This window comes from Prionailurus viverrinus, chromosome A2 (genome assembly GCF_022837055.1).
Source record: "Prionailurus viverrinus isolate Anna chromosome A2, UM_Priviv_1.0, whole genome shotgun sequence".
Lineage (NCBI taxonomy): Eukaryota > Metazoa > Chordata > Mammalia > Carnivora > Felidae > Prionailurus > Prionailurus viverrinus.
This window is the reverse complement of record NC_062562.1, coordinates 156,145,894-156,160,989: the sequence shown is the minus strand read 5'-3', so window position 1 is coordinate 156,160,989 and position 15,096 is coordinate 156,145,894. Positions and strand designations below refer to the sequence as shown.

At 46.3% G+C, this 15,096-nt stretch overlaps 1 protein-coding gene across 2 annotated transcripts in view; it reads right to left on the bottom strand.

The window, feature by feature from the left end:
* TMEM178B (transmembrane protein 178B) overlaps positions 1 to 15,096 on the bottom strand; it is a 360,015-nt gene that overhangs the window by 227,114 nt on the left and 117,805 nt on the right. The window lies entirely within an intron of this gene.

Here is a 15,096-nt window from a genome sequence, read left to right as displayed (position 1 = left end):
TCGATGATAAAAAGAGATAAAATGGAAGGAGGGGTAAACATTCATCTCATGAGGAAGAAAAAGGGACTGGGCAGGTGGTTACAGGGCAGGATTACGACAGAGATTTAAAGGATTCAGATGATGGGCAAATGCTTGCTGCCCAGAACGACCCTTGGGGACAAGCTCTGTTTCAGATTTCCTCTCTCCTTTCAAGATTAACCAGCATTAACTCTAGGTTTCAATCTGTGACAACTGTTATATAAACTTGAGCTGAGTCCCTGGCACTTAAAAAGTGTCACTTGGTTCCCACCATTTTCAGCCTCCAAGTTGAATCCTAGCCGGTCCTACAAACATGATACATTGAGCTATGAGAGAAAAAAAAAAAAAAAGTTTCAAAAGAACCACAGCCTTTGTCAAAATTATTTGAAAAAATCCTTCAGAGTGGCATCAAGTCCCACCCCCTTCCTGCCCCCCCCCCACCAAAAAAAAAAAAAAAAACATAGCAATGACTGTGACCAATTGGCTATAGATGCTTTCTCTGGAGATCCCATCTCACTGAAGGAGATGAATTAGGTAGTCCTGGAAAGCTTCTAGAAGAGGGCCCCATCTGTTCAGCACTTACCTTGTGCACAGTAAACTATAAATACTTAATGACGAGGCCAATGATAACGACTAAGTTGATCAATAGTGAGCATGGAGACAGCGTTCCATTTCCATGTACCCCCAGGATGACTGTCAGAGGAATTCAGGAAAACCACCGCATATAAAGGGGACACCTGGCTATTCCTCCCCGACGTTCTTCATTCACCGGTCGGCCATCACCACCCCCACCCCCACCCGTGGCAGCTCAGTTTCCCCAGAATGAGAGCTGAGGTTGTTTTAAGACTCTGTTGAAGTTTCTGGCAGCCGATATGGAGGGTGCCAATCACGTCCTCGCCAGTGTCCCCTGATCATGCAATTTTAATGGGCTCAACCTCAAGGAAGGAAAAAGGAGGCTGGGATGATGGTGAATTATCACAGCTCCAGTTGGGCAAGGCAGAAGACCCCCATCTTCTGAGAGTAAGTAATAGCTACTCATTGATTCCACCCCGCCTACGATCTCTAGGTGAGAAACCAGTGTTTAAAATTAAAAGATATGAGAAAATCTAACCATCTTCTTAAATCTGAGTTCATCAGTAATTAGTGAATTTGTGAATTGGGTTGCAGTTGACAATTCCATCCTCGACAATAATTTTGAAGAGCCTGGTACATTTAAATTTATTTAAATATAACAAATACATAAGAAAACTAATTTTTATACATTGAAGACCCCCACAGGGGTCTTGCTTAATAAAAAGAATGAAAATGGTTGTTAGCCTTAAGACTACAAGGCCAAAGAGATAGGATTCATGCATTTATTAGATGCCAAAGTTGAATTAGCTTTTGAATGTAATGAGTATGCCTTATTTCCATGTATGGAAAGAGAAATGTAAGCTCCACAAAATACAGTTAATTCTTCCCTATGCTTCCAAGAATGCTCCCTTCCCCATTTTCCATGCCCCTAGTTAGTGCTGATAAATGTTCATGGAGATAAAGATAGCTGCCATATCCACCGCTGAGTCTATCCAGACCACGAGATATCAGGTCCGGACGATCACGGAAGTTTCCTCAGGGTCAGAAGCCACCCATCTCCATCCATCCCATACACATTGATAGATCACTTTCCTAGGGCATCCTCAAGTCCTATCGTCCACATCATGAGTTACATAAACTCTAGAAAGCCTCAGTTTCCTCAACTGTAAGACAGATAGAAAAGATACGCTCCTCATAGGACAGTTGGGATTTAAGTAAAAATAATGGCATGCCAGGGCCATAGTACAGCTATGGGCCCATGTGAAGCAACTCAACAAGGGTAGTAATTACACCAGAGTACAAGCTCTGTGAGGGGAGAAACCACCTTCTTTCATCTAGTGCCTAGAGTGGTTTCTGGAAATGGTAGGAACTCAAGTTTAATGAATGACATATTTTGGGGCCATTTCAAGTGCCACTATTCCCGACCCACTGTCCTGGGCTGAGATGGTCTTTTCCTCCTCTGAACACTGCTAACAGCATTTTGTTTGCCCACGACCCACGGCACCGGTGCTTGCTATCCTAGGTTGCCGTCACTGTTCTAGGTTCTTGAGTAGGTGGCAGGCCCCTCGAAGGCCTCTCTTTCGCTGCCCCATCGTGCGTACCACAGGCCTTCAGTCAACACTGGGAATGAAGGTCCTGCCAGGTCATTCCAGGAACAAGCAAAGATGGCTCTTCATTAACCAGAGCTTCAACGCTCTGACCAGGACTGTAAACACTCAGGATCCAGGTCCTTCTCTTTCAACTTAATGAGGAAATGAAACAGAGTTAGTAATTTTTTTTTTTCTGCACATTTCTGTTAGCTCTGCCAAGCTAAACAGTAACTGGATTTCAGCCCTTAACCATAAATCAGAGGTCCCTTCTCTTGCTGATGTGAAGTAATTTTTACTTCCAGGAAGTGAAAAGATCCCTTTGGGGTAGGAGCTGGTGGCAAGGTGGGATGGGGGAGGGCACAGGCTGGGAGTCCACAGTGCAACGCTAGGGTGACATACGGACAGAACCAGACAAGGGCAGCATAAGGGGGTGTGCTGGCTTCAAGTCGGCAGTTCCCTTCAACTCAGGGCCTGAAGGAACACGCCCTTCCTTCTGCTATACCCCCAAGAGGATGTGCCCTGAGCTCTGGGAGACAGCTTATGTACAGCTCCTTTTCCTGGTTTCCCTGGCAACTGTGCAGCATCTAGAAGCTCCAGGAGTGAGGTGGTGGGTCAGGTGGTGTGTGGAATACGAACGCTGATGTCATCCCATGTGGGGTCACCTCCACACCCACACCCTTGTTCAGTAGTCTCTCAGCCTCAGAAGGACGGACACACACACACACACACACACACACACACACCTCTGACTGCTCATTTCTAATTTGGTGCTAGGTGCCCAAGCAAAGAGCCTCAGGGAAATCTTACATAATTAGTCTATTTTATCAATGCGAACTGAGAGGCAGGACTGAGACTGAATGATGCCAAGGCCAAGGATGCTTGCGGTCTCTCTGTTGGGTTCCTGGATTTAGATAAGCCTGCACAAGACATACCATGGGGCATTAATTAATTGTGTATCAACAGCTGGTTATGGACTGAGAACAAGAGACCAAGGAGGAGTCTGTGCCTGCCACCCCATTGAGGGTGTCTGGTTCGGGGGACCCAGCCTGACATGCAGAAAGAAGGGAGGTGGTAAGACCATTCAGTGGCAAACCGCCCAGAAAGTAGAAAGACAGTCTCCAGCTTTGAAATGAGTTCCGTGCTAAATCCTCATTTGTAAGTCAGTTATTTAGAATTCAGAACCCATTTCCAGAGAAGTCATGTCTGTTATAAATGATTGGGTTTCTAGGCTAGTCCACAAAAGCCTATTTAACTCATAATGTAGATTAAATACTATACATTTACAATGAAAAGCAATAGAAAAAAAAAACTGTTGTGATACCAGTAATTAAATGGAAAAAAAAAACCAGAGGGGAAAATAAATAGCGTTCTTCATTTCTTTTGAACACTGGAGCTCTTGCGAGGAGGGGTAGCTAGCCTGGAGGCTCATGGGGAAGGGTCTTCACTCACTTTAGGTAATGGGGGGAGGGTATCACTGACGGTAGAAAGCAGGAGAGGATGAAGTAGGGCTGTCCTGTAGGATAATGAAATTAAGAAAACATACTTGGGAAAACAGAGGGGAGGAGAGAATGTGAGTAGATGTGTCCAATAAAGGTAAGGGCTCCTTGGGGTGAGGAAAGGGCATGAATTTTGCAGCCAAAAAGGCCTGGCCTCTAGTTGCACCGCTGTCTCTTATCCACTACAGCTGTGGGTGAGATGGTCCATTGGAGTCTCAGTTACCACACTGGCAACCTCAAAGAATCACTTCAAACACCTACACACCACATACCATGTGCACTGCCCAGCACCCCCATCTTGGAAGGATTTATTGCCCCAGTTCTGAGAGGGCGATTGGCCATCAGGGGTCAGCCCCTCTGGGGATTACTCAGAGAGCTGCAGGCCCAAAGCTACCCCTATTATGGTAGCCCACATCCAAGAAGTAACTAGGGTGGGAAGATAAGACTTAGCCACCTCTACCCAATTCTGGAAAAACTGACGGGCCATTTGTAGAACTAGAGCCCTGTTGGGAGGGAGGGGTCACTGGGCCTGCATTATAGCTTGACTTCTCCCTCTGTCAAACCTGGCTCTGTCCCCTTCCTTACCACAGAAATGGGCCCTAAGGGCACTCATTAATGAACCTCCTCCTGCAAAACTCCCATCTCAAAATCTTCCTGGGAAACCCAACCTGCAACAACCTGGCCCAGATTCGGCATGGGTAATAATGAGATCCTTTCCCTGCTACCTCTCTTTACCTGCACATGGTACAGACCAGCAGAAAAGCCTACGAACACCCCAATTAGCTCTGTGATTGGGGCTTCTGGGAGCCCAAGGGGAATGTGGCAAGTAAGGATCTGGGTGACCTGAGGGAATGTGCATTCCTATCCCCCTGAAAATGGCTGGGGCACACAGAAAACCTGTGAGGTTTTGTTTTTAACGTGTGAATGTTCATAATCAATAGTTTACAATTTACCTTGTCCAATATGGTAGCTGCTGGCCATGTGTGATAATTTAAGTTAAACAGACATTCAGTTGCTTAGTTGCACTACTCCTAATTCAAGAGCTCAACAGTCAGATGTGGCTTAAGACTAGCATATTGGGAAATGGAGATTTATAGATCACTTCCATCATTCCAGGAAATTCTACTGGATGGAGTGTTGGTTGGAATGCTGAATTACAAAGAATCTAAGAATGTTTTAATTGTAGTCTATACCAACCTTCCATGGAGGACTCCTAAGATAGATATGGAGACAGAGGGAAGCAAGACATGTAACACGTTATTTTTGGCTAAGACTTAGCTCCACTTCCTACCTTCTACACACAGAATTATAGTTTTACATGAGTAAGGCTGAATTCCATGGAGAACTACTTTAGGTAAGCCTGAATTACTCAGAACCAGGCAAGTCTCTCGGCCTACTATGACCTCCAAGCTCAAATCAGAGTCCATATCAGCAAAAGTCAAAGAAGAATACAAGTGGCAGAGAACATCAGCCTCAAAGCCTAACTCCAGCAGGGGTCAGCTTCCAAAATGATATCAGAGGACCCAACATTTTAGCTCAGCCTGGTAACTCCATGACTAAGACAATGGCCAAAAGCATGTCCTTAAACCTGATCAATTTATGCACCCTTTCTTCTTACTCATGAACAGAGAAACGTGGGGATTGTTTGTCCCAGCAGCCAACACTGCCAATCACTAAATATGACTTGATGAGCAATGCCAGAGTCTTGGACTCAGAAGTGCTTCATAATGTCTCAGGTGACCCTACCTTACCTTCTCAGGTAAGGTAATGTCTCAGGTACTCCACCTTACCTTCACTTTGGATCTGGTTCTTGCCTTCTGCCTACTCCATGGACCTTATACTTCAGATCCTCACTGCTTCCCTAAAACCCCTGTTGTTAGGATTCAAGTTCCATCATCTTCCAATGGTCATGGCTACAGAACACTTCTATCAATTCTCATGTCCATTCCTGACTCTCAAGGGGACTCAGGCCAGGCAGAACTATAACTCAACTCTCACCGAACTGGTAGGTTATAAGCTATCTTCAAGGCCAACCTATCTCCCTGCAATTCTTGTTTCTCCTTGGTTGATAACACAGAATGGCAGAATCCATGACCACAGCCAGCACCACCCCATAGCCCATAATGGGCACTGAGTTGAAAATAAGGAGTATATTTCCTCCAGAATAGGAATATGACACCTCCCCCTCAACCCTAACCACATCACTATCCTTTTTCTAGACCCTCCTCCTTGCCCAATATCCCCAACACTCTGGAAGTATCCACGTTGGGGATATATTTTTTCACTTCAGACATAGAAAGGCATCTGATCACAGTACAGACTGAAAATTGTTGCCTCCCTGAGAGGCAGGGCTGGGCTACAACAGTCAGGAGAATCATTTCCGTGCTCCCCTCAACAATTTCAGTACAAATGTACTCACAGTGTATTTATCTTCAGAGCTCTGAAAATGTTACTTCTTAGACACTTAGTATGTAAATCTTCTTTTAGAGACTCCTGTTACTGTCTAAACTACATTCTTATCGGACACAACTGATAAATTAGAGGGCTGCTTCTGCTACTGGTATCCCACTGAGGATCCCAAACATGGATGATTTTCTGCTCTGAAATTCCTTTTACAATATGCCACACTGTTGCCATTCAGCACATAATACTCTCAGCCACTTTCTACTCCCACACTGTGAACACCTGATGCTCCCATCACATACACCTGTGCAGACAGCAAACCTACAACAGATCCATTCACCCGCACAGCCTGTGTAGAGTTCATTAGAAAAGCCCCCAAGTCCACAAAATGCCATTTTAGAGCCTTTCCCCCACATCCTACGGGGATCTCAATGCCTGACGCAACTCCGCATTCCAATAATAATAGCACCTAATGCTGCTTGGTATCAGACTTCCCAGAGTTACCGACTGATTTCACATGAATCATTTCATTTAATTTAAACTTTATAATAACTCTCAAGACAGGTATTATTACCTCTGTTTTACAGATGAGCGTATTGGGCTTAAAACACTTACATAGTTTGCCCAGGGTCATATGCTTAAACAGTGACAGAGCTAGAACTCAGTCCAGTGTCCCCGAGTTGCAGTGGAGCCTGAAGTTGGTTGCTGAAGGAAAGAGGACGTTGGAGATACAACAAAGAGGTTTTAGGCTAGATGTCAGGAGGATGCTAATAACACATAATGCAGAAAGATGGGCAAAGAAAATGCACCTCACCTCTAGAAATAGATGACATACATACATAAAAAAAGAATGGGGCGCCTGGGTGGCTCAGTCAGTTAAGCGTCCAACTCTTGGTCATGATCTCACAGTCTTGAGATCGGGCTCTGCACTCGGTGTGCAGCCAGCTTGAGATTCTCTCTCTCCTTCTCCCTGTGCCCGTCTCCCCCACTCACATTCACACATTTAGTCTAAATAAATAAGTAAATAAACAAACAAAGAAACAACCAAACCAGCCAGCTTGAGATTCTCTCTCTCCTCCCTCTGGCTCCTCTCCCCCACTCACATTCACACATGCTCTCTTATAATCAATCAATCAATGACAAGGAATACACAAATAGGTTACAAGTCCTGCTTCTGTGGGAGAGGTTATGCTAGATGCAACATTTCCTCTCCTGATTCCCATCCAGAGCCCACTCCTACTCTGTCCTTCCCTGAGTTTTCAATGACCACTGCAGCCCCACCCATGTCCCCAGACCAAGAGTTCCCAAACTTCAGAGATCCTAGTTCAATAGGCCTGGACTGGGGCCCACAAATCCACATCCTAAGGTGTTCACAGATGATGGTCCATGGACCACATTTGAGTAGCACTGGATTGGACTCTCATAGGACCTTTACCACAAAATACAGAACTTGATTATTTTTTCTGCTAAGCCATTCTGATGCCCAGATGCCTCTCACATACCCTCCTCATAGTCCTACCATCTTCAGAATCAGTCTCACCCCCAAAGCGCAGGACCAATCCTCATCACAGTTTGAGACTGCTGCTCTTACTAAAATGATGTCCTATCTTATTCAAGGCATGGTACCCCTGATCCATGTATCCCAGATCTTAAAAGTGGGTTTTTCTCAACCACTATTCTCTATTTCTTAAATATTTTTTAATGTTTATTTATTCTTGAGAGACAGAGAGAGACACACACACACACACAGAGATGAGCAGGGGAGGGACAGAGAGAGAGAGGGACACAGAATCCAAAGCAGTCTCCAGGCTCTGAGCTGTCAGCACAGAGCCCAATGCGGGAATCGAACTCACAAGCTGTGAGATCATGACCTAGTCAAAGTTGGACGCTTAACCAACTGAGCCACGCAGGCACCCCTGTTATTTTCTTATTCTAACTCACTAAAGCTCTAGATTTCCTATAGAAGTGGGACCTGTAGAAAGCATGTAGCCCTGAACCCCCAAAGTAGTACCCACTGTATTCATACCTACTGACCCACTGCCATAATGGCAAGTGTCTGCTGCTCAGACATACACACCTCATCCAACCCATATTCACTGTTGTTGAGCTATCCCTGCACCCTGGAATACTCAGTTTCTGGTTTGGTTCCTCCCCCTCCCTGTTACAGCTTGCCTGGACAGTGAGCTCTGACAGTCTTGGCTGTTGGAAAGAAGAATCACAAGCCCTAATGAGCTTTCTTTTCAGCACCTACAGCGAGGACAGCTCCCCCAAAGGAGGCAGATCCTAGATCCCCACATTCTCCTTGCTGTCAAAAACAGGCCATGCCTTCACGGGATGGTACTTGGGGCTTGGATTTTGCTTTTATGCCCTCTACAATGAAATCTTGCTGACTTAAGTGTGGAATTCGGGACCCATGATGTGTGCACGTCAGCAGCATCAGCCTGCACACTATGGGTAGTCAATAAACATTAAGCAACAAGCAGTCTGATCCCTTGCCAACTTGGCACCTGGAAATATATCATCCAATTTGGAAAGCAGAATACCTTTTAATATCCCCTCCAGCACCTAACATGGGCCTTCTCGAAGAACAGGTACTCCATGAATATTGAATGAGTAAATGAACGAGTGGACAAGGTGAAGTCAGTGGGGTGGCGCCCAGATCTCCTTTGTGGTGTCCCTATCACTGTGCTCGGCCGGAAGAAAACAACTTCCAGTCAGCAGAAGCTGAGAGAATGCCTCTAGGCCAGACTTCCAACTAATTCCCAGCACAAACTTGAACCTGTACATTCAGATGAATTGTGGTTGAAAACCGCAATTACACCAGCTGAAGGGTTCTCAGATTTGTTTCACTATATGGATCGTTGGCCCATCTTTAACAGAAAGGTTTGTACCTTACTCTACCCCACCTTTTACTCCAGGCTTCCTTCCTTCCTTCCTTACTCCTAAAGCCACGGCGAAATAAACCCTCACCTTGTCCGCTCCATTCCCGTCTGACCCTCAGCCAGGGCAGCCATCTAACCAGATGGGATTGACAGCTGTAGATGCATCGTGATTTTAAGTATCTCCATACTACTTTTAACCACCTCACTGTTTCCTTTGGGTTAGGTCTTATGAAAAATAAAAATGCTATCTAGAAAAGTAATCCAAGAAAACATGAACACCTTAGCACAAACAAGTTCATCAAATTTTTGACAGGCAGGGGGGGCTGTAAAGAAAAGGTGGGTTCTGGCAGGAGTTACGAGGGCAAGGGCAGGTTATCAGTGCAAGATCACATGAAGGGGTTTGTGTTCTCTGCCTGGCTTGCTGCAGAAAAACCACTGGAGCTCTGGGGGGGTGCGGGGGGGACAGGCACAGAGCAGCCTGTGAGTATCCTCAAAAATTTACAACATCCTCTGCAAGGGCTAGGAGGGGCAGGGAGGCAAAGATGGTTTGCAAAAAGCAAAGGCTTTAGAATACCAAGTGACATACGGTGATGCCCTGATGATTAAGTTTCTGTGCGAACAAGCCTTCACAATGCTGGGGATGGTTTCTTGCTAGTCATGACCCCCATGGATGCCAGTCTTGCAAGCAAAAGGCAGCTCACAACAGACTGCACACAGTAAGAGCCTCACACTGGCTGGGCTCAGATGTGGATGCAGGGGAAGGAAAATGGCTGACGCTGCAGGGGACCCAAGCTTCTAACGTCTGGGATGTTTACCTCATTAGGCTGTTTTACATAACACCAGCCAAAAACAGAAAGGAAGTAATAGCTGGAGGGAGTCCGCTGGAGTTCAGACCTGGATTCTAAGTCTCAGACTCCTCCAAGGCCAAGGTGAGACCTCTAGGCAGCCCATTTCTCCCTAGCTTGGTTACTTTGTCTGCAAAGGAGCCAGTACAATGCAGACTGGGCTCCTAGGAGGAAACCTTGAGCCACTCTCTGAGGGGCATTGCAGCAGATGTGAATAAAGACGTAGTTGTCATTGATATAATTACCGTTGTTTTATTTTTAACCCAAACCCCTTGGTCTACGACATTGATCTTGTGACGAGGGATGGCTGGGAAAGGAGGGACCAGACATCCAGGGAACTCCTGAGCTTGGAGCCCAGAAGCCTGAATGGGAGGAAAGTCCAGAGGGTAGATGAACAAGCTAGTCCAGGAGCTGCCAGGGCAGTCCCCTGGGAAAGGAAAAGCCAAGTGCCATCAGGCAAGGAGCCAGCCTAAGTCCAAGTCCAGAAGGCTGAGGCCAGCAGGGAAGAGCAAGAAGCAGCCTAGGGCACAAGAGGTGGGCATGACCTGGGCATGACAAGAGGGAGTCAAGCAGCAGCAGCGGGGAGACTAGGGTCCGGGGGCAGGATGCACTAATTATGGCAAGAGGAGAGGGTGTAGAAGAGGCAAGAGGAGGGATCAGGTAGGGCTTGGCCAAGCAGACTTAAGGGCTCTGCCCTGAGATCCATGCCAGAGCAGCAGGACAGACTGAGCTTCTCACCATATACCAGCCTGGGTGGAGGTTGGCCCTGCAAGACCGAGCTAGGCTACAGGCCCCCCCACCCCACCCCATCCCCCCACCATGGGCAGCCTTGGAGACAGGAAGCCAGGTGTGTCACTCAAGGGTCTATATTGGACAAGACACTTGTGTATTTGTATTTCTTCTCCCCTTCAGCACATCCACTGAAATGTCCTTGCTCCTTTACAGTCTCAGGCTCCATCTCTGTCTGTCCGTCTCCCTCCGCTATGGCCCTTCCTTCCTCTCCCTCCCTCCCTCCCTCTTTAACTACAGATCTTATTTCTCCCGATCCCACTCTGCAGAGCTACTGTGTGAGCGTGTTCGTGTGTTGTTGAAGGAGCATCCTCAGGAGGATGGGGGAGCGGGGATGTCGGAGATCATTCTTCCTTCTCTTTCCCTCCCTGGCCAGCTGGAAATGTGCCGTGTGACCATCCGATCTAATTAACTGAACTTTCAGACTTGACAGAAGGAGGCTTTAAAAAAAAACAAAAAAAAGCAAAACAAAAAACTCTAGCTTTCTTGGCTCTTAGCCTCTTGAGAGATAAGAGAAAGGATCTGATTGCAAGGAAGTGGAGTCCCAGCTCCCTGATTCCGGCTGCCAGGGGCAATCAACTGTGAGCTGAAAGCTCCATCTTGAAAACCCCGAGTGGAATGAAAAACCCTGAGCACACAAGAACAGAGACTCAAGAGTCCTAGGGCCCAGACTGGGTGGGAAACTCAGCAGCAGCAGAGATCAGAGGGGAAGAAAGGGTCACCCTTCTCACAACTTCCGCTGGACGCCTGCCCTGCATCCCCCAGGCAGGCTCCTCCTTCGTGCCACCCGCCGGCCTCCCCGGGGTCACCTGCTGCAGCTCCACCCTGTGCCAGCTCCTTCTTGCAGAAGCACTGATGTCTCAGTGACATCTTCCCAGACCCTGCTCCCTTAGCCTCCTGGCTCTCAGGGCCCTATCATGGGCCACCCAGGGTCCCCTCCCCGCCACCTCCCCTTGCCCTGCCAATGGCCACGTGCAGGCCTCCAGCTAGGCCACGAGGGCATGCCAAAGGGACGCCAGTGGCACACAGAGCAAAGGCAAAGCCACTTGGGATGGCTTCAGGGGCCCCTGGAGGCTGCAGGACACATAATTCTCCTGACAAGGGCTCTAACCTGAGACTCAACTGTGGAGCATGAAAAGCCTGTGGGGACATTTTCTAGTGAGAAGAGGAAGCAGTGCTCTTTCAGGTGCCAGTCTGCCTTCCCTGACCACTGCTAATCTGATTTTCTCATATTCAAAACATAAAACCAGACAAAGTATCCGGAGAGTGGCAATGCCAACCTCGTCTCCTGCAGCCACTGTTCCCATCCTCATTGGCCTGGCGACATTTGCTGTCCTGCTGCAGCCCTTGAGGGGGGTGGGGGCAGGAGGACCTGGATCAGAAGTATAGTGTACCCAGGGTGCATGGGGGCTGGACAACCGCCGCTCGGTGTCACTGGAACCTAATGGGAGGGCAGGGGGTAGATGGGAGGGCAAGTGGGCTGCCCCAGGCGGACTGTCAGGCCTGGGCAGAGTAAGGGGACAGTCCCAATTCCAGAAGGAGTTCTGCCTTCTCCTGGGGAGGTCTGACCAGGGTGGGAAGGTGGCCAGGGCGGAAAGGACAAGCACACATAGTACCTCACCACTGGAACCTCAGAGACCACCACCCCAAACACACACACACACATTGGACTCTGACCCTTATTCCCCACAGTGGCTATTATCTCTTTACACTTGGATTTATAAGCCTAGTGACCTACAAATAATTTTATTCTTTCACATACTGTTCACTTGACCATGAAGTCAATGAGCTCTCGGCCAAACAGTTAAGCCTGCCACTGCTGGGGTTCACTCTTCAAAAACCACAGCACAGTTTTAAGCCAAATTGTGCTTTTCCTATTTGAAAAAAAAAAAAATTCCCCACATCAATGGGTGATAACCACATGCAAATTCCTAGTGAAAAATGCATAACCTCAGTTTAACCAAAGTCCAAAATATTTGCCAGTTGTTTCAGAAAAAAGAAATTTAATTTCTCGCCTTTGTCAAATACTACTACTGAGAAAAGTTATAGAAAGTAAGATATTGTTGTCAAATTTCAAAATGATAACCAACCTAGTATCAAATGAAATTATTTTATCCCATTTGCAGTATTAAAGAGTACAGAACTCTCTAATAGGAAATCAGAGTCTGATTTTTTTTTTTTTTAATTTCCAAAGCTTGATCGTAGGGGTTTGCAAGTCTTTGTAGTTTCTACTTTATTTCAAAGGGGGCTTATGAGCCCTTTTCCCACCTCGTATCAATACCTGACCTTTGAAGATTAAAACTGACGTTAACTATCCTTCCCCATTATGCCAGCATTGCCAATTATACTCAGCACCAACTTCAGATGTTACATCTGAACTAAAAACGGCCCTGGCTAAAAATAGCCGTCATCGGTGACAGGAATGGCCAGTGTTCTCTGCCTGCTTAATAATAGCCCATTAGGCTACTGTGTGAAACAGGCAGATGAATCCCTCACCAAAGAGGATCTCCCGCTTCACCCACCATGGGATGCCAAAAACTGCTGCCTATCAGTTGCTGAGATAGCTTTCATCGGTTAAAAATAGATCTGTTCATAAGCATGAGCTGCACACTACATTTGCAGAACCCAACGGCACCACACAGTTTTGGAACAAGGACCCCAGAGACACTGGACTCAGAGAAGATTCCACAAACCGTAGCATTAGCCTCCCCTCTCCATCTTTGCCAACACTATGGGACAATTTCGGCGATGCTGCGGTAGATAATCTATTTGAAATCTACCCTGTGCAGCCAATAGCATCCTTCTGGGTTTCCCTCAAAATGCCTCCATGCAATTTACACTAAAATAATTCTCCTTCTTCCTGAAAAACTACCTTAATTGCTTAAAACAATTATACTGTATTGTAATTATCACACTACCTTGTAATTATTTGCTTTGTGAATGTGTCTCTCCCCCTCCCCCGCCTTTCTCCACCTCCAGATGTGAGCTCTTTGGAAGAGTTCCCTGTGGCCTCAGTATCCACTATGTGCCTGGTACATTGAAAAAAACTCAGTAGCTTGGGTTGAATGAGTAAATATGAACCGAAGCTTTGCCAAGCACTTCTTCCTTCTCCGATCCTGTTATGACCCCCATAACTTAAGTAATATTTAAGTGGTTATTCAACAAGGCTCATCACGAATCTTGAACATCTACTATGGGCTTCTGTTACAGTAGACCAAGGTAAAGCAATCATTTTAGTCATTTATGTATTTGACCCCATAAGTATCTACCACCAAAAAAGAAATTAACAACCCTGATTATGAGTATCTCTAAGGCAAATCTCACATTAAAATTAAGGAAGTATGTGATTTGCCTACCTCAATATCTAGTACATGGGAATGCACTTGGAACATTAGCTCTGTCCCCATGCTCTGGTTAGTATCTCTAGCAATGTCAAAGCCTGAAGGCAACAATTTGTTAACGCCTTCCCAGCCACTGATACCTTCCCTATCATTTCAGGCCAGTGGCAGTAATAATCATCCAGACACATGGTCACAATCTTCCCCTTCCTTCCCTCCCCCCTCCAAAACCAATGAATCATTGCTCTGGTTTAATTTTACTTGTCTCTCCCACCTCCCTATGGTTGTTTGATTAAAGCCAAACTAACAAGTGGAATATGCCCAGTGGAACCCATGCATGCAAAAAATAACTGGGCAACAATAAAGGGAAGAAAGAGGTCTTCACCCTTCTTCTAAGCTGATGAAACAATTTAACCAACAATATAAGACCCTCCTTTTTTTAGCCTTGTGACATTATGCGGGGGGGAAACTGCAATAGGAAAGAACCGACAAATTCAAGAGAGGCAGCACAGAGCTTAAGAATAGTAAGAATGTGTTCCCATGAAGAGCTATGCCAGCAGCAAATGAGAACATCCCTGACACAGACAAGCAGGATATCCCCATGGAACAGAAAAATAAAAATAGGCAACTGTTTGCTCATTAAGCCATCCTCCTATCATGATTTAAGTCTCAGAGGGTCCCTGACCAAGCAACTCCCTAAACAATGGAGGCAGATATTCTGATCTTTGCTGAGTCATCACATACGAACTGGGTCCCAAAGCCTCTCATTCTTGGGAAAACAGAAACATTTGAGGACGAGATCCTACCCCTTGGCAACCCACCCAGATGCATACTGCCAACACTTTGCAGTATGCAACCCCCAGCTGGCCTCGCCAGGTAGAAAGGATAACACGAGGGATTTTACAGGTTGCCATGATAATACTCCAAGCAACTCGGAGACACGCTGAAGTTAGATCCCAGGAGCTGGTTTTGTTCGGTAGGTGAAATCTAAAACGTCTACCTGGGTAATGACATAAGATTACTAATCGTTGTCTGTTGGTTGTTTTTTCATTTCTTGGGTTGTTTTGGGGGGGTTTTCATTTTTAATTTTAGAAGCAAACTCTTTAAATCTAATGCAATCAAAACCAACTGAGGCAATTCTGAGCCCCAGGCATGGACAGTTT